Here is a 19,919-nt window from a genome sequence, read left to right as displayed (position 1 = left end):
TTTTGACTCATAACTAGGGCTTTACACTTTGCACCAAAGTTTCACTTAGAGTGTTTTGGTGATCAAGTGGAGAAAAGAGTATCATGAACTTTCCTATTAGGCTAGCGTCAAGCTGTGATCCTAAGTTCTCAGCGTCCTGAGTAGCTAGGATCACAAGCCTGAGCCAGCAGTGCATGGCTGAAAAGAAACTTTTTAGAATAAAAAAGATGAAGAAAAATGAAGAAACCTTAGGTGAACTATGGCTCAGTAAACAAAATTAAATAGCTGAGCTGCTTTCAAGAGGAATTTCAGACTATCTAAGCATTAGGAAGCCTACTTCAGAAATAATAACAGATTTCCTCCTAAACTACAGAAAGGTACAGACATTCAAGAACCAAAAGGTGAAATGACACCAGTCAGATTGAATTCAGGAAAGTGTCCATATTGCAGTCAGTTAAAGCATGGTAAAAAGAAAATTGTAAAGAAGCAAATAGCTCATAAGCTTTTACAAATTCACCATACAGCAGACTTCCCAGCAGAAATCTTACAGTAGAATTTAATGAGGTTTTATAGTACTGAAGAAAAATTCAAAAAGAAATTGCCAGTGAAGACTACAGACATTGAAAAACAACTTTTATAAGACACAAAAATATTCCCAGAAAAACAAAGATGAAAGGATTTATCTCCACTAGTAACATGTTATTTTACTCATGTATAGAATCTAAACCAATGTATATTTTGTACAAATTGAGAATATAATAATACTTACAGGAGCCTAAGAATAATAAAGGTGGTGGATGTATGGAACAAAATTGATACATAGATAGGAAGTATGGTTCATTGTGATAAATTTATCGAGTATTCTACTGCAGCGTAGAGTGATTATAAATAACCATTACATACCCTTCACTTTAAAAGTTAGAAAAAGTGGGGCTGGGAAGGTGGCTCGGTGGTTGAGTGCTAGCGTTGAGCTGAAGAGCTGAGGGACAGCACCCAGGCCCAGAGTTCAGGCCCCACGACCGGACCCAAAAAAATTTTTTTTTAAATTCACTTATTTTCCTGCCCAAGATGGATTCTAATAATGATCATCAAATCACAGCTTAATGAGTTGGTAGGATTACAGGCAGGAGCCAACTGCATCCAGCAAAAGTCAACATTAAAAATAACATATTTGTTATTATTAAGTAGGTGTCCATAAGGGATTTGATTAATGTCACCCTCTTCTTAATTAAAGTGAATTGAAAGGAATATGTAAAAACTCATTTTACAAGACCAGTATTAGCCATATACCAAAGCCAGTCAAACAAGAGACATAAATATCCTGGATTTTTTTTTAAAAAAAGAGGAAACCTCAGCAAAATACTAACAAAATAAGTGTCACAATACAGTAGTAGCAGGTCATTCAATATGGTCAACCTAGATTTGTCAGAGATGCGGGGAGCTATCAATAGACACAAAGAAGTGTTATAAACTCCATGTAGAGAGAGAGAACGACAAAAAACACATAGTTGTCACAACAGAGACAGAGCATTGGACAAAAATCATCATCTTTTCATGATAATATCTCAAAAAATAGACATAAAGGGAATACAGTTCAATGAGAAAAAGTCCATATTGGACAAGGTCACAGCTAATTTAAGGAGGCTGAAAGCTTTTTCTTTTTCTTTTCTTTTCTCTTCTTTTCTCTCCTCTTCTCTTCTTTTCTTTTCTTTTCTTTTTTCTGAGAACAGGAACAAGATAAAGGTCTCCACTGATGCACCTTCAATTCAACATAATACTGGTTGTCCTACCTTATGCTTTAAGTCAGGAGAAAATAAATAAAAATAAACAAAAATCAAGCTATAAAGTAACAAAGAACTGTTTAATATACAGCTGAGAAGATGAAATCATAAGCATATCTTTAGTCATTGGTTATTTGTGTTCTGCTCTCATCACTATTAAAATTTTAAGGTGAGAAACGCTGAGCATTGTAGTATATGACTGAAATAATGCACTGTAGAAGTTGAGGCAGGAAGATACAAAGTCTAAAGTCAGCTTGGGCCTTGGACCAACAACAGTGTTACTAATGTCACAATTATTTCCATAATTTATAATATGTGTAGTAGGCCATTTTGTTTTAGATCATTGAGAATATTATAGCATAACTGTATTTATTATATATGTGTATATCTTTTGACCCTAAAACAAAAGTTTCTGCCTTAGTCTTTTAAAATAATATAAAATTATAATGTATATGGAAGTGTTATTGTTGCTAATGTTTTATCATCATCATCATCATCAATCACCTTGGTAATTTTGAGACAGACAGTTGTTATGTAGTCTAAGCTGACCTCATTATAATTCTCATGTCTTAGCATCTTGTATAAAATGTTATGTACCACCATGCTCCAATTTTAAACAATTGTAATGATAAATCACAGATGTGTAATACTTAATAATTTATTGAAATTATAATTATTCTTCTAAAATTACATGAAAGGACCTGCTAAGGTTTCTTATTTCAAAGCATAACATTATATATTTTTTTGGCCCATGTCTTGACTAATACTTTTTTCTGGGTTCTTAATTTTAAGAAATATGAATTTGGGTTTCAATTTTCTTTTGGAGACAAGCAAGCATCCAACTATAGTACCTATCTCACAGTGGCACTCAATATACCTACTAGACTCAATCAGCCCACACATCCCTATTACACCTCTAACCACAGCGCACTCTTGCTGACATCCTTGTCCTCTGAGGATGTATCCTCTTCTTCCTTCTAGCATTCTATTCAGTTGAATTAACACTTGATTCAGTTGATGCAAATGTGTAAGCACTTTCAAAAGTAAAAAGTAGAGAGAGGAATAAAAAAATCAGTTCTTTAGATACTGATAATCAGAACTTTGTCTCTTAACATTAAAAAATAAATTATATGAAGTATAAAATCATGAGTCACAATTAAAGTCTGTACCAATTGTATGTTGTAAAAATACACATATTATAGAAATCATTAGGTGTGTGTAAATTTTTTCCTGCATACTACTCAATAATATATATTGATAAACCTAAAAATCTAAGAAGGTTTTCATTTTGATTGTCATGCATGAATGAATTCAGGAATATTTTGCTTAATTAAGTTATTAATAAGTCATTTGGTTTTATCGTTACGTCTATAGCTTTCCTGATCCCAGAATATTGGGTTTTATTTCTGTTGCATGGTGATCCCATTCTATTTGCAGGATTTATCACAATGCATCTGAGAACACACCTTCTCAATTCTTATTTCTCATAGACTAAGGACGGGGTGTTTCATGTCCCATTTGTTCTCTTGTTAAACATTTGTTTTGGGTGGTTTCTATTCATGCTTCATATATTGCTCATTCTTTTCTCATATTTCTTTTTGACATGGAAACTGTGGTTATTAATACTGTCAGAGCTATCATTTGGTTTCATTTTTAACCATTAATCACCTCCAGATGAGCAGTTTTTAACTATTCTTTTTATTCACTAGCTTCCATTGGCAAATCATTCCTATTTTAGCCCAAGTGAATACTCAGAGAACATTTACTACAGTAAATTCATTATTCTGTTTCAAATTATTCATTGGATTATAATTTCTACTTTTTACTTGTGCTGAATTTGGGATATTATGTGCTCTGAAGCTTCATGTCATCACCATATAGTAAAACAAATACTCAAAGTTATTTTGATCTATTAGACACATTTTTCTAAAACTAGAGGAAAAGGCATATCCTGACTTATGAAATGATAACTCCTCTGTACACACATTAATAATAACAATAAAATTATATATTACTAAAGTAGGGTAGAAGGTCATAAGCAAAAATAAATGAAAATTTTGTTCACTTTAACTATAATTATGCATTGAAAACTGGGAAAAATGTTGCATAGTTTTGTGAAATTTTTATTTATCCAAAGTATTTGTATACCTTAGTGGTTTGGTACAAAATTTATTGAAATACCGTATCTATAGAAATGTATATACCATAACTCTAAAACTCTGACTTTGTCTCACTAAGTTAGTACAGGTGTTTAAGAAAGTCCTAAATCAATAAATACACCTCCACTAGTAATACAGCAGCTCCTGTATGCCACCATCCTGTTGAGTTTCTTTTTCCCCCAAATAACTTGCTAAATTCACAGGAACTGATATTTTCCAGTTCTTAAATTTGATGAATTGTTAGTTGGCTTTGAATTCCTACACCTAGTGTTCTATTCCTGAATGGAATATAGATCTTGCTCATAATGGCCAAATTTCACTATGTAGCTATTCAATTCCAGAAGAAGCCAAGACAGTCACAAAAGCCACTGATTCTTAATGCTTTTTTCCCATTCATTTCAGGATATAGAATCTTGGTACAAACTTACTATTATTGATTAGGTTCTGAACAAAGCAAACTGAAAAAATCCATATGGCATTCTTTTTAATGAGAGGTTACTTGTAGTGAGGCTATACCAGCTATGGCTATACCAGTTATTTGGGGGAAGATGGTTGAGGGCTTGTTCTCAGTTTGCCTGTAAAACAGTCCTTTTTTATTTCCACATTTAGTTATCTGTTTGCTTCATTCAGTTTGATTGAAAATGGATTATATCTGGGTCGCTCTAGCTCAAAAAGATCACAGGAGGTGTGGTCCTCACTTCAGGACAATTTTATTTTTCTTGAGATAATGATAATGTATATTCTTTCACTTTGTTCTTTAATTCTACTCATGATTATACATAAACACATGTATTTCAATATCTTTCAGCCTTCTTCATTCTCTTTCCTTCTCTCCACTTGTCTCCACAAACAATCCTAATATTAAAATCAAATTCTCCTTCTTTCTCTCTGTCCTCTCGCTGTTATATGTATATAAATATATATATATATATGAAAGTATAATGTGTGTATGTATATATCTCTCTAAATGTATATCATATCAATCTGTGTAGATTCTACATATAAGACAAAGCATATCATATTTGCCCCTCTGAATCTGGTTTCCTTTGATTAACATAATGATCTCAATTTTAATTCATTTTCCTGAAAATCACATAATTTCCTTCTTTAGAGCTGAATGATACTCCATTGTATATTGTTTCCCTGTTTATTAGCATATATTATGGATGCAAATGGGCTTAATTATGCTACTTTCTCTCATGTGTCCAGGGTAACCTGATCAAATCCACTCTCTCTATCATTGTCCTTCATAATTTGCCCATTTTAACAAGTTTCAATGTTCTGTTTGCATACATGTATATAAAGTATTTTGACTATATTCATCTTTCTTCACCTACTCTTACCTACATCCTTCTTTCCCCATCTACTGGCACCCACCAACCAACAGAGCCCATCTTTTATTCCTCTCATTCATCCATTCATCAGTTGTAGGACATCTAGGCTGCTTCTGTAGCTTAGCAATGATGAAAAGCACTATACTAATCATGAGTTGTTCAAGTTTGTTTTATGCATGCTAACTTACATCTTATCAACAAATAAAGATCCAGACCAGAGGTCAACAAATTTATCTCAGAACTTAACAACGCCATGGATAAAATGCCCTGAACAGGCATCTTTAGATTATTTCACCCAACTGCAGAAGATTACACATTCTTCTGGTCATCAATGGAACTTTCTACAGAACAGATCATGTGTTAGGCCATAAAAATCTTTAAAAATCCTAGAACCTATGGATATTTCAAAGTCAGTGATTAAAAAAAATGTTTATGGCTATAAATGCCTAGATAAGAAAATCACCAACCACAAACAACCACACATACACCTTAAGTAGAGAACTCAACCTAATAGTTTATTTGAAGTTATTTGGGCATTGGTCTGTTCATATGTGAAAATGGAACTAAGAAACTTGAGAGGATGCGTAGGGAAGGAGAGATAGGGTTGAACTATTGCAGGGTAACATTAGTCAAGAGATATTGTAGTCATAAACTGACATGTTAATTGAGAACTTATTGTATAACCATCAAAACACAATACAAAATGAACATGCCAATCCCCAAATGAGTAGTCGGAAAGAAATAATTAAATATTAGGGCAGAAATCAATTAAATGGAGATCAAATAAGAATGAATTAATCAACAAAACAGTCCATCTTCTAAAAGATCTGCAAGGTTGACAAATGTTAAGCTGAACTAAGCAAAAGAAAAACAAAGACAACCCTTTGCCCTCGTTGTCTACTGGAATAGCCATCGTATTTGAAATATCTTGGATGAGTTTACATATTGGATTTTTTTTTCAATTTAGATTTAAAAGTTAGGGAAAACCTTCCATATTTTGAACCATGTACCATATGAATAACATAAGAGTATATTATATCTTTCCTTCAGTGGATAAAAAATAGGAGATTATGTAAAAAATGAAATACTATTAAGTAATTTTTTAATTAAAAGAGACCATTATGATGATTATGGGCAAAGTAGCTTTGCAAGTGCCAGAAGTCTCCCATTTAGGAACAGAGAAAATTATTTGAAAAATTAGAAGACTGCTTTAAAAAAATGGAAACTGTCATGAAAGCAGAGTCTCAATCTTATCAGAACAAGAGAAGTAAGAACCAAAGGGAAATGAAAATCACTCTGCTTGGTCTGTCATTCATTGCTATGGCAACAAGGAAACCCAAATTGATTGCAGCTAATAGCAAAAAATTACTTTTTGCTTGTATTTACACAAGCTTCACTGGTCAGCTGCAACTGCTCTAGTTTTTCTACATATTATGTCATTCTAGGACTCAAGATGAAGAAATAGGCAAATCTCTCCAATACATTTAAAGTGATTTCTTAGATCTAGTGTATAAGCCTGTTCACAGTCGATTAGCCAAATAAGATTGGTGCTCATGCCCAGACCGACTACAGCTGCCAAGCACACTCTACTGACTGCAAGGACAATTTGGGAGAATATGAAATGAAGAATAAGACTCTCCTAAAATCCAGATTAGGAAAATGGCATACCGCTGCATTTTGTGTTTTACATTGATGATATAAATAAACTTTCTAAAGAATTGAAATGTAAAACTACATTCTTGATTTATTCATAAAACATACTTTCGTGTACTGATTGAATTGTGTCACAAAGACAGTGCAAATTCCAAGCCCAGCAAAACAGACTGAGCTGAAAGTCAAGCACATGTTGAAGTGTAGGAAAGAGCACCAATTCAGACCCCACATTAAAATTCGATCAAATAAGTCATGCACACTGAAAGAACACATGGGTAAAGAACATTCTTACCATCAGGAAAATAAGAAAGGAGTAGTTGGTTTTGAGTTTTTTTTTTTAATTTAATTTTATTTTATTTGGGAACATACTCTACAGAGGACATACAATTACATGGGCAGGATAATGCGTACATTTCTTACCAAGCATTACAGCCTCCTCCTTTGTTTACCCTTCACATCCCTTCCCAGCCTACCCCCTCCCCCCATCCCAATCCTATTCCTTCCCCCCCTCCCCCCCTCGACCGACGTTGTAAAGCTCGTTTTGGACATGACAACTTGTACTTCTCATTGCTGCAACAGGTCCAACTGTATCCTTATAGAACTGGTTTTTCCCCATCTCCTCCACAAGTTATACTGACATCAAATATAGTGAAAGCAGGGGTTATACTGTGGGGGAGCGACATACAAAGCAACAAAGAGATAATCTTATAAATGCATTAGAAACACATGCATGAAAGAAAAAAAACATTATAATACACATCTAAGGGTTCATTTTCCTGACATCACATTATCTGACCTTTTCCGCTTGACTCATACATATACTAGTTATTACAAATAAGGGAAACCATAGGACCTATGTTTCTTTGGGCCTGGCTTACTTCACTTTATATGTAAGTTGCCTGTGGCTAGGTCAGTGATTCTACATCCTACATTCTTTGATTAATATTTTACATTTTTTAACCCAGAGCTCAAATTTAAAAAAGACAAAAAACTCAAAACCAGGAAATGGAAAAATTGGTTTTGAGTTTTTTGTCTTTTTTTTATTTGAGCTCTGGGTTAAAAAATGTAAAATATTAATCAAAGAATGTAGGATGTAGAATCACTGACCTAGCCACAAGCAACTTACATATATATATATATATATATATATATATATATATATATATATCCTATACATTCTACATATCTATACATCCTTTGCTTTATTGAAGTTTTAACATATTTTGGTTGGGTTAGAACAAGACATCCATTGGATGGCCATGATCGAAGGTGGACGTTTACAGCCATGTATTAAAGTTTCCTTCAACAAAACCAAAAATATTTTCAAGAGCTTTTCCACTAATAAGAAATCAGCCATCATGACAGACAGTAACAAAAACATGGAATATTAGATTTTCAAGGCCTTCACACTTAGCAATATTAAAAAGATGTAATTAGGTATTTAAGAATGACAACGAAATGATAAAACTTTGACAGTGAAGCAAGTATTATTTAAATAATACAAACCTCTGAAATCAAATTATTTATTCCAGCAGTTAAGATAAATTTATAACAACTGATAGGAAACATTTCTACAAATATCTACACATATGTAGTTATACATATATTTATAAATGCTTGATTACACATTCACATTGTATGCACAAGTTGTATTTCTTTAAATCTTTCCTGGCTTCTCTAATAGATTTACGTTAAATTTCATAAGAACCTGGCCAAAATTTTCACAAAGTTTCTACAATATTACTATCACAATGCATGTATATTTTTTTCATTTTAAAACTCAGGTATAAGCATTCCAAACATTCCTCAGTTTTCATTCCTTAGTTTCGATCTTTTGAAATTATTAGAATATTCAATATTGGCTCTTCGAATGCATGGGCCCTGATGAATCTCTTCAGGTTACTATTTTATCAATATAAACAATAGATTTTTAATTACTAATAGTTGTTTCATAGACAGTGATACCACTACTCTCAAAATGACCTACTAATGAAGAAAGACTGATTGTCTTCTGAACCTGTACATGAAGTTCATAAAAAGTAAACAGATACAAAGGAGGAGGCTACAATGCTTGATAAGAAATGTACTCATTATCTTGCCCATGTAATTATAACCCCTCTGTACAGTACTTTCACAATAAAAAATGACAAAAAAAGTAAACAGATAGGTGACTGGCTTCCATATTTGACGAATGGAGTGTAGATTGAATGAAAGAAAAAACAAATCAAATAAATTATTGTTAAATATTATTCTTAAAATGCAATACGATAAACTATATTAAAAATAAAAGTTTAAAAATATGTAAATGAGAAAGACATATTTATATGTTTAGAGCAATGAAAACAATAGATGTGATAAATTATTTGAAGAGACAATGGAGAATTTATTGAAAAAGAGAAAGAACACTAGATTCCACAAAAATCTTGAAGTTTAGGGAAAGAAATTTTTATTGAAGATACTATTGGACACATGATAATATACAGAATTCGAAAATGAGGGAATTTGCTTAATTGAAGAATAAGGCAATTCTAGTTATAGTAGATTATTGTGGTTTTTCCTTCTTTCACCTCCTCCTCTTCCTCCTCTACTTCCTCCTCCTCCTCTTTCTCCATCTTTTCTTTCATTGTGATAATGTCTTTCCCTTGCACTCTACCACTTGAAACAAGTCAGTAGTACTTTTGTTTAATTTTGTCTATTAGATAGTATCACTAACTTTGAAATACTCAGTCTCTAGTCATAATCATCCTGATTTTCCCTTCTGAGTAGTTGTCATTACAGACATGTATGATTATGCATGGCTATTTAAAAATGTATAAATAGGTAGTTAAACTTTGAGACTCCTTTCTGAAAGGAATGCAAATTACTCAAGAAATAAGAGCAAAAATTGAAAATGCTTTTGCATCAAATTAAACAACATCTGGATGTCAAATGAACTAAGTATTAGAATCTAATGAAAATTTATAAAATGGAAGAAAATGTTTTCTAGTTATTTCTAGTTATTTTAAAAAATCTCAAAAAAAATTGAAAAGTGAATAAAAGAATCCAGTTTGTAGCTGGACAAAATAAATGACCAGACAATTCTCAATGAAGCACATGTGGCCAATAAACTGAAAAAAAATACTCAACATCCATTGTCATAAAGAAATTGAAATGATAAAGATATTCCATCTCACTACAATCAGAATGGCAATCATTAAGAAAACAGGCAGCACTAATGTGAGGTGAATAAAATATAAATCAGTGCAGCCACTGTGAAAGCCAGTATGGAGAGTCTTCAAAAGACTGAAACTGCTACATATCTTGCCATAAAACTCCTAGGTATGTATCCAAAAGAATATAAGTAAGCATTCAATAGATACACACCTGCACACTCATGTTTATATTAGTAATATTCAGAATAGCCCAACAAAAGAATCAGAGTATGTGTCTATCAGGAAACAAATAAATAAGATAGATGATAGACAGATAGATAAAAAAGTAATATACTGGTTAAATAATGATCTTGATTGAATCTTTCTAAAACATATGCATATATCACTTAATATACATATTTTTTATTTGTCAACGAAAATTAACAAATGTATGAGGAAATTGTATAGAAATTCAGAATTAAGCTGAGCCATATATAGTGAATAAGTAGCCACACTGCATCAAGAGCATTTAAGAAATGAGAAAAAAGGGAATATTTGGAGACAACACATGTTTTCATGAAGGAGACAAGGGAGAACAATGAATAAAAGAATGAGTGAGAGAGAGACAGAGAGAGAGAGAGAGAGAGAGAGAGAGAGAGAGAGAGAGAGAGAGAGAGAGAGAGAGAGAGAGAGAGAGAGAGAGAGAGAGAGAGAGAGAGAGTGATTAGAACAGAGAGCGAGCACCAGAGAGATGGAAGGGAAGGATTTTCCACTTGTTAAAATTCTCAGCTTTTATCTCCATTTTTAAGTATCCCAGTTGTTCAGGAAATATAAGAAATACATATTTAGAAATGAAAATACCGACCAAAAGAGAAATATAAACAACCTGTTGAAAATTCTTTCCCTTGTCCTTAGTCAACTAGACTATAATTACAACATCTGAGTAAAGCATTTTCTCCTCAGTGGATATTTTTAAAAGAAACAAAAATTATAGGATTCATACAGAGATATTTTAAAGTGCTAGAGATTTCCACAAAACAAATAACAGCTGATAATGGGATGAAAACTGAGAAGATCTTACAATATACCTGAAACAAGGATTGGAATATTTTGTCACTCTGGACAAAGTGCAAGCCTACTGAGAAAAGCACACGAAAGAAAAGGGATGGGCAAACAGAAAACATAGTTATATAACTTAGAAAATGACAGATATTAATGAAAAAAATTCAGAAATGAAGCTCAAACCAGGAAAGAGAAAAATAGCAATCTAACACACTAGGATACTAAAGAAAAGGATAATGATAAAGTAATGAAAGACAAAGTTTCACCTTGGTTTTAGAAGGCATAAAGAAAATCCAAAAAATAGAACAATAAAATCTCCTGAATTTATAAAAAATATAGAAATATATACTAAATGTTTACAGTATATCAGAGGAAAATTTACCAACTGCACTCAGCAATGAAGAATCTTGCATTTAACCATCTCATTTTTGTTTAGACCATAACAACCACATATTGATAAGCAAGTAGAGGGATAAGAAGATAATCTGTTGTGATCTCAAGCTAAATTCTGTCAGGTGTAGCTGGCAATGCAGTCTGGTTTCAGGAAATATTCCCTCCGGAAACATGTGCTACTAAAGGATACATAAAATATCTGCTTATTATACTTATACATTTATTTTATAACATTATACTTATACAAGCATAAAATATATGCATTCTAAGAGAGCTCCATTATTGCTAGTAATACATAGTGTTATATTGCTTATGGCTTATTATTGCTTATTGTGAATTAGTACTATGGGAAAGATCCACACATGTATCTGTTCCCTAAAGGTGCGGTAAGGAAGTAAAATAGAAACTCTGATTACAGAAATTGTGCTGGGTCTGTAGCTCAGTGTACTTAACATGCCTAAGGCTATTGATTCTACTTACTACACCAAATCAGATGGATGTTAGAAAAGAAGATAGAGAAGGACAAACAGACAGTCAGATAGATGGGTGATAAATTTTTTTCACAATTTTGGGGGCTACAAAAGTAAAGATTTTTAAGTTATTAAGTTATTAGTTATTGCCTAAGACAGATATCAATAGAAACACTCTCTCAGGTTTACAAACTTTTTCCTGAGCAGATGAACTTCATGTAACTACTGTCAGCTCAATTAGAGCTGCCAATTAGAGCTTTTTGGCACATAAAGGGGTTGAGATTTAAACTATCTCCCACATTTTATAACATTATTTTTTTACTATTACAGAGGACTGGTGAGTTTTGGTCCCTTACAAGGTAGATAGTCATGGACATTAGGCATGCTTACGAACTCTTTTTATGACCTCCCGGCTCTGACCAGTTTTTGAAGGGCCACACACAAATGACTCTAGGATCTGACATTTCTGTCATCCAAGCAGTGGCTTACTGCCTCTGGATGTTCCTCCATTGCTTTCGTCCCAGGAGTGTCTTCTCCACACTGGATAAATGCCTCATTGGCATTTTCCTTAGCTGGTTGCTGGACTCAGGGCCTGAGCACTGTCCCTCAGCTCTACAGCTTAAGGCTAGCACTCTGCCACTTTGAGTCCCAGACTCAGGGCTTGAAAGCTGTCCCCTAACTCTTCAGTCCAGGGCTAGTACTCTCCCACTGTGAGTCTCTAGCTTGGGGCCTGAGTATTGTCCCCTGACTCTTTAGTCCAGGGCTAGTACTTTGCTGGCTGAATAGAGGTGACAGTCTCACAGGAACCTTTTTCTGCCCGGGCTGGCTTTGAACCAGTTTGCAGATCAGTGAGTCTTATAAAAGGCCAATTTACTCCAATTAAAAGCAACAAGGTGGTCAACATAGAAGTAGCTTTTAAGCATGCTCTTACCTGAAACTTATTAAGAGTCAAAGTTACATCTGACAAACTTTTAAGAATCCTCTGTGCTTTGCTCTGGTCTTGCTGGAAACTTAAAAAACCTATAAGAGCAAACTAGAATAGCAATTATTTTGGTAATCCTAATTTTTCCTTTGCGCACATTGAGGCCAATGTCAAGAACAATTTTACATTTAAACTTTATATCCAAAAATCCATTCCTAATTTTTTAAAACCTCTTATTAATCACCTTTAATATTTTATACTTTAGTTTTCATTTGCATTTTGAAAAGATCCCTTGAAATCTTGAGGCCAAGTGTTACTCATTGCCTCTTGGTTGCTTGTTTAAAAACAGACACACATTAAAATTTTTAAAATCAAATGACAATTTTTCCTTAATGAGAAAATAACAATCATCATAACTGAACCAAAAAACTAGACTTAGCGTCTTTATGACTTTTAAATACATCCTAATTGTAAAACATTAAAAACAAGTCACATTATACAAATAACTTTTTAACCCTTTTTAAGGCCTTAGTAATTTTAATGTTAACACATCCAAGGGAAAGTTTTAGCAATACTAATCAGATCATCACATCACTCATTTTAACCATCATTTTTTCAGTGTCTGTCTGCAGGGAAAAGAGAAAGAACAAAGATGGGCCACTCAGCCCCTTCTATGGAATGGGCACACACTCAATCTGACTCTTTAGGGTTAGATGAACTGCGTTTGGGCCAGCTTGCTTCATCATGCGTGGACTCCTCCCAGGGCCTGTCCCACCTTGCATGACCAGCTGAACTGCACTTCTGCTTGTTCACCCCTCACCCCTAAAGGTCTTCTGTTGGTGTCTAAGTGTTCCCCGTCTCTTCTCTTGGTTCTTCGATGAAATACACAGTTTTAGACAGACAGAACAGGTAATATCTTTGACAGTGTTAAACTAAACTTTACATTTAAAATCCTAATATTTATCCCCAAATTTTAGCCAAGGGAATTAAATCCCAAACTGCCAATGCATTTTTGTTAAGCCAGATAACTTGATTACAGTATAAACAGTCTTATGCATTTTAAAACATTAGTCTTTTAAATACCAGATTTTCTAATTTGCAAGTTAAAGAATCTTTAAAAAGCCATTTAAAACAATGTGAAGATTTTTTAAATCTTTGGTAATGTCCAAACCTCATAACCTTTTGAATTTTTAAATTAAAATTCACCCAATTGTTACAGCATGCTGACAATTTTTATCTTTGAACATGTTCACAGACACACACAAAACACTCACACAGATCTTAAAGCGTGCAAAATTCAAAATCAGTCATATGTACACCTTTTAAAGTTTTCAAACAAAAATTTAAGACAGTATTTCTTTTAAACTAGGTACCTTTGTTGGGCTTCATTTTCCCAGAGCTTGCTTGTTAGCAAGGCAATTCACTAATTAGTCTTTTGAATCTCGGTGCTGTTCTCATTCAGCAAGCTGAATCCAGAGTCTGCTGAGTGAGCCTGCCACACTCACCCAAATCTTCCCTACCTCAGAAAACATAAAACGAACACACACACTAAACAAGACAAACAAGTGGCCACAATGACAAAATCAGGTCTCAGTGAATGGGGCGACATCTCACCACTTATCAGGGGACTCAAACCCCCTCTACCCGATCTCGAGGACAGCCCCACCCAGGGGTCCAGGGGACGTCTCCTACTGGCCCCGCTGGCAGTCTTATAGCACGTCCGCCAAGACTCTCCACCAGCCCCAAGACCACACCTGCAGGCTTTCACGATTCCTGAAATTTGAAAGTGGCACCACCAAAAATTCACCCATCAGTTCCTTCGGCAATCTGATCAGGCGTCTGGGTGGGCTCGGGGGGCAACACCACTTGGGGGCTAACACCTGCCTTAAGCAAACGCCATCTATGGCTCCAAGAATTGTGCATGGCTTTTTGTCATAAATTCCTAGCATTGGGGCTAAAATGGATCACGAGTCAAGTTGCAGAACTGAGATGGAGTGTTAAATAAAAATGGAGTTGCTTAGGTTTCTTAAAACATTATATTTCTTCCCTAGGGCCTTACTGCCCCAGCCTCCGGGAACCAAGGATTAGTTTGTAACACAAAATCATAAGTATAAGTTAATACAGCAATTTTCCAATCATCATCAAATTGTATCAAATGATCTAATTTTTTCTTATTCTCTTGGGGAGGGGCTGAGAGGTTGCCCCTCTGTCCGTTTTTTGTTTCCTCTTGAAGAGGAGTTCCGTCTTTATGGAACTTAGATTTACATTCACTTTTCCAATGGTTCCCTTTTTCCTGCGGGAACCAAGGATTAGTTTGTTCTCCCACTGCTGCTGTGGAGGCTTTAGTGCCTCGTGCTTTTAGCATATGTTTTAAAATAGAGACAAACTATCCTTATTCTTAGAAGATGAACTCCCCCTAATTTACTTGCTATCTTTCCCAGCCACAACTGAGGGGCCTGCAGCACCCCAACGAGTCTCGGACTAACTATTCCAGGTGAAAAGAAAAGAGAAAAATGCTTACCTCCCAAGGTTCCTCGACTGAAGAGACTGCTTCATGCCCTGCTTCGGGCCCCACGTTGGGCGCCACCTGCCACGGACCGGGTTCTGTTGGGATGACAGGGGAGGAACCTGGAATAGGATGGGGAGATGGCAAACAGAAAACTCACACACAAGAGGAGTGGATGCTGAGTGCTGAGTGTGATTTAATGCAGAGAATAACAAACTTTTATAACAGAAGTCTTCATGAGAAAGGGCAAAAGGTTACACAATCTTGCTGCATGTCTTCATTTTTGGGTGGTCACCAGCTGATCACCTGATAGGCACTTGTTTCCAGCTTTTCTCTAAGAAATACAACCATTAGGATGTTTGTCACCAATTAACCATTACCTATCTTTATAGAGGCCTTAACTTTCCCATAAGATCTTTCCTGTTTCTTCTTTAATAGTAAACTACAAGGAGACCTAGATCTAGCAAGTCTCTTAGTAAATAAAAGAGAGTAGCAAGAAATTCTTTCTCCTAAATAATTATCTCAGCAATTGCCATACATTCTTTCTGTTCTAGCTGAGCCTACAGCTTCTTGCAAATCCCTTACAAACAATTCCTTCTGCTGAAGTGACTTCGTAAAACCCCCAATACTTTTACATTTACTTATGACTTGTCTACTAGCCTCCATAAGAGGGGTTTCAGGGTAGCACTTAACTCTGGTGAGTTAGTCATATTTTTAAGACACTCATCAGATATTGGAGTCGTCAACACTCTTAAGAAAGAGCTTTGAATAAGGGAATATTGACAATGAGTAAGTACAAAGAGCAGTAGAAACAGTAAAAGATTAATAGGCACTCTTACACAGTGAAGAAAAGAAAAGCAAGAACAGAAACACATCTTTCCCAGGGGTTTGCCAGCCTTTCCAGGAGTAGGCCTCTTAGAAGCCCTATTCTCCGAGGTAGACTTCGGTGAAGTCCCAATACTCAGAGATAGGCTGTAAAGCCCCATTCTCTGAGGTAGACTTCGGTGAAGTCCCAATACTCAGAGATAGGTCTCTGAAGCCCCTTTCTCAGGTCTGAAAGATGGTTTCCCATGCTAAGCAGACTCCACTGGAGTAGGCGTGCCAGAGAATACTTTTAAATTTAAGAAGTCTAAGAATGTTTTCTGGCAAGCTTCATTTCTTAAGGTGGGTGGTAAATTTTAAAATTCTCATTAATTTTTCTGAAGCCAAGTTCTTTCTAAATAAGAAGTAAAGCATATAAAGGATTTCTTAAAAGAAAATAAAGCAGGCACATTTATTTAGAAAGAATAAAAGCAGGCACATTTCATTTTAAATTTTAATAAAGCCAGAACATTTTGTTTCTGAAGTTCATAGCTAAAATACAGTGCTTGGGATTAAATTTATCAGTAGCAAATGTGAGCAACAGCAAAGTACATATGTCTATAATACCTGTCAGGAGGTGGAGATGTGAGGAGCTCAGCTCAAAGCCAACCTGTACATAAATGTCTATGAGACTCATCTCCAATGAACCAGCAAAAAGCCACAAGTGGTTTTCCTTATTTGCAATAACAAGTGTATGTCTGAGACAACCAGAAAAGGTCATATAAGATGATGTTAAGCAAAATGAACGCCAAGATAAGGACACAATTGTTTTATTTTCTTGTTGCTATTGCTTCTAACATATTTATAAGGTAACATGTGATTTTTTTGTTGCTTTGTATGTCCCTCCTCCATGGTATAGCCCCTGTTTTCACTGCATTTGATGTTGGTATAATTTGGGGAGGGGAAGGGGAAAAACAAATTGTTTATATAGGGATACAGGTGGACCCATTGCAACAATGAGATGTATAAGATGCTATGTGGAAAAACGAACTTTACAGTTTAGGTGGGGGGAATGGAAGAGTGTAGTTGTGGAAGTGGGAGGGAAGGGATGGTAGGGGAAAAACAAAGGAGGTGACAACAACGCTTGATAAGAAATGTACTCATTACTTTGCTCATGTAACTGTAACTCCTCCTCTGTACAGTATTCTCCCAATAAAAAAAACTAATGTAAAAAAAAGCCAGAAGTGGATCGGTGTCTCAAGTGAAAGATTATCTCTCTTGACTAAAGAAGCAAAAGTACAGTGCCTAGGTCCTAATTCAATCCTGAGTACCTGCACACATACACACTCACACACACACACACACACACACACACACACACACACACACACACACACACACACACACACACACACACATCTCTAAACAATGTGACATAGAATATGAGTCAAAAAATGTCCCATAGAATATGAGTCAAATTTTACATGATTTGTGAGTCTATGGGTTGAGGGTATCTTGGATTCATTTGTAGGCTTTGCACATATTCTGCAGAGAAAGCCAATGGAACCTTTGTTCAAGGTATGTTTTTGCTCTCATCCTATAGTATTTTATGCAGAAAAAATATCTGTACTTGATTCCACTGCCCTGCATCTTGTATATACATTTTTTTCTAATTTGCGGAGGGGAAGGGAAATAATAAAATGCTAAAGTAAGGAAAGAGCTTGACCCATTGTAACAATGAGGTGTACAAGACACTATGTAAAAAATAATCTTTACAACTTTGGAAGTGAGAGGGAAGAGTTGTGGAATTGGGGAGGGAAGGGATGGTAGGGGAAAAAACAAAGGAGTGGGTAATAATACAGGATAGGAAATGTACTCACTACCTTACTTATTTAACTGTAACCCTTCAGTACAATATTCTTACAATAAAAACATATAAAAAGAATATCTTGGTAGCTATTCTAAAATTGTCCAAGCTTACTGCATTGTTTGTGGGTGTGTAAATTTGTTCAACCACTTTGGAAAGCAGTATGGAGGTTCCTCAAAAGACTTCACATAGAGCTCCCTATGAGCCAGCAATCCCACTTTTGGGCATTTACCCAAATGTTCACAAACAAGACCACACTAAAGCTACCAGCACAACTATGTTTATTGCAACATTATTTACCATAGGTAAGACATGGAACCAAACCAGATGCCCCTCAGTAGATGAATGGATCAAGAAAATGTGGTATATATTCACAATGGAATTCTATGCCTCCATCAGAAAGAATGGCATTGCCCCATTTGTTAGGAAATGGAAAGGCTTGGAAAAAATTATATTAAGTGAAGTAAGCCAAGCCCAAAGAAACATAGGTCCTATGGTTTCCCTTATTTGCAATAATTATTATATGTCTTAGTCAAGCAGAAATGGTCAGATAAGTTGAAGTTAGGCAAAATGGACGTCAAGATAAGGACTCAAGTGGTTTTTCTTTCTTGCTATCATTTCTAACGTATTTATAAAACGATTGTTTTTGTTGGTTGTGGGGCCTGAACTCTGGGCCTGGGCATTGTCTCTGAGCTCTTCAGCTCAAGGCTAGCGCTCTACTAATTGAGCCACAGTGCCACTTCCAGCTTTCTCTGTTTATGTAGTACTGAGGAATTGAACCCAGGGCTTCCTGCATGCAAGGCAAGCACTCTACCACTGAGCCACCTTTCCAGCCCATGAGTAATATTTTTTGTACTTGTTGTTTTTGTTGTTGTTGCTTTGTGTGTCCCTCCCCCACAGTATAACCCCAGTTTTCACAGTAGTTGATGTTGGTATAATTTGTGGAGGGGAGGGGGAAGGACAAATTGTTTAAATAGGGATATAGGTGGATGCATTACAACAAAGAAATATACAAGATGCTTTGTTGAAAAATGAACTTTATAACTGGGAGGAGGGGGAGATAGGAGGGCAGGGATAGGAAGGGGAAACAAAGGAGGAGGCAACAATGCTTGATAAGAAATGTCCTCATTACCTTGCTCATGTAATTGTAACCCCTCTGTATGGTATTTTCACAATAATAAAACTTATTAATAAAAAATAAATAAAACTGTCCAAGCCACAAATAATTTTTAAAAAATATCTCTATGGAAACCTAAACATCTTTTTAATCCTTTCACAAGTTCTCTAAACTGAATGATGTATTTTATTTGTTACTCTGATACCCCTACATATATTTTATTGTCCTAAGGAAACTGTCTTTAGCAGAGAGTCTATTGATTGATATTTTGTGTGCCAACTTCCCAAAATATGTTCTGCTCTCATATCCAATTAAAAATTTCTCATCTTCGGGGCTGGGAAGGTGGCTCAGTGGTAGAGCGCTTGCCTTGCATGCCTGAGGCCCTGGGTTCGATTCCTCAGCACCACATAAGCAAAATGAAAAAAGCCGGAAGTGGCGCTATGGCTCAAGTGGTAGAACGCTAGCCTTGAGCTGAAGAGCTGAGGGACAGCGCCCAGGCCCAGAGTTCAGGCCCCACGACCGGACCCAAAAAAAAAAAAAATTTCTCATCTTCATCTTCCTTTTTGAAAAGTGAACACTTGTCATTTAGATAAGAATCAATACATGAGTGCATTCACCAGATATTCAAACTGTCATCTCAGTTGTCAGGAATAATAGAGTTCATTCTATATACTCATTTATTCTGGATCAAACTCTTTGATATATTCTCATGGCATTGATAACCAAACCAAACATCAATATACA

This window comes from Dipodomys merriami, unplaced genomic scaffold, assembly GCF_024711535.1.
Source record: "Dipodomys merriami isolate MVZ:Mamm:240054 unplaced genomic scaffold, mDipMer1.0.p SCAF_390, whole genome shotgun sequence".
In the NCBI taxonomy this organism is placed as follows: domain Eukaryota; kingdom Metazoa; phylum Chordata; class Mammalia; order Rodentia; family Heteromyidae; genus Dipodomys; species Dipodomys merriami.
The sequence above is the reverse complement of the archived record's forward strand: the minus strand, read 5'-3'. Positions refer to the sequence as shown.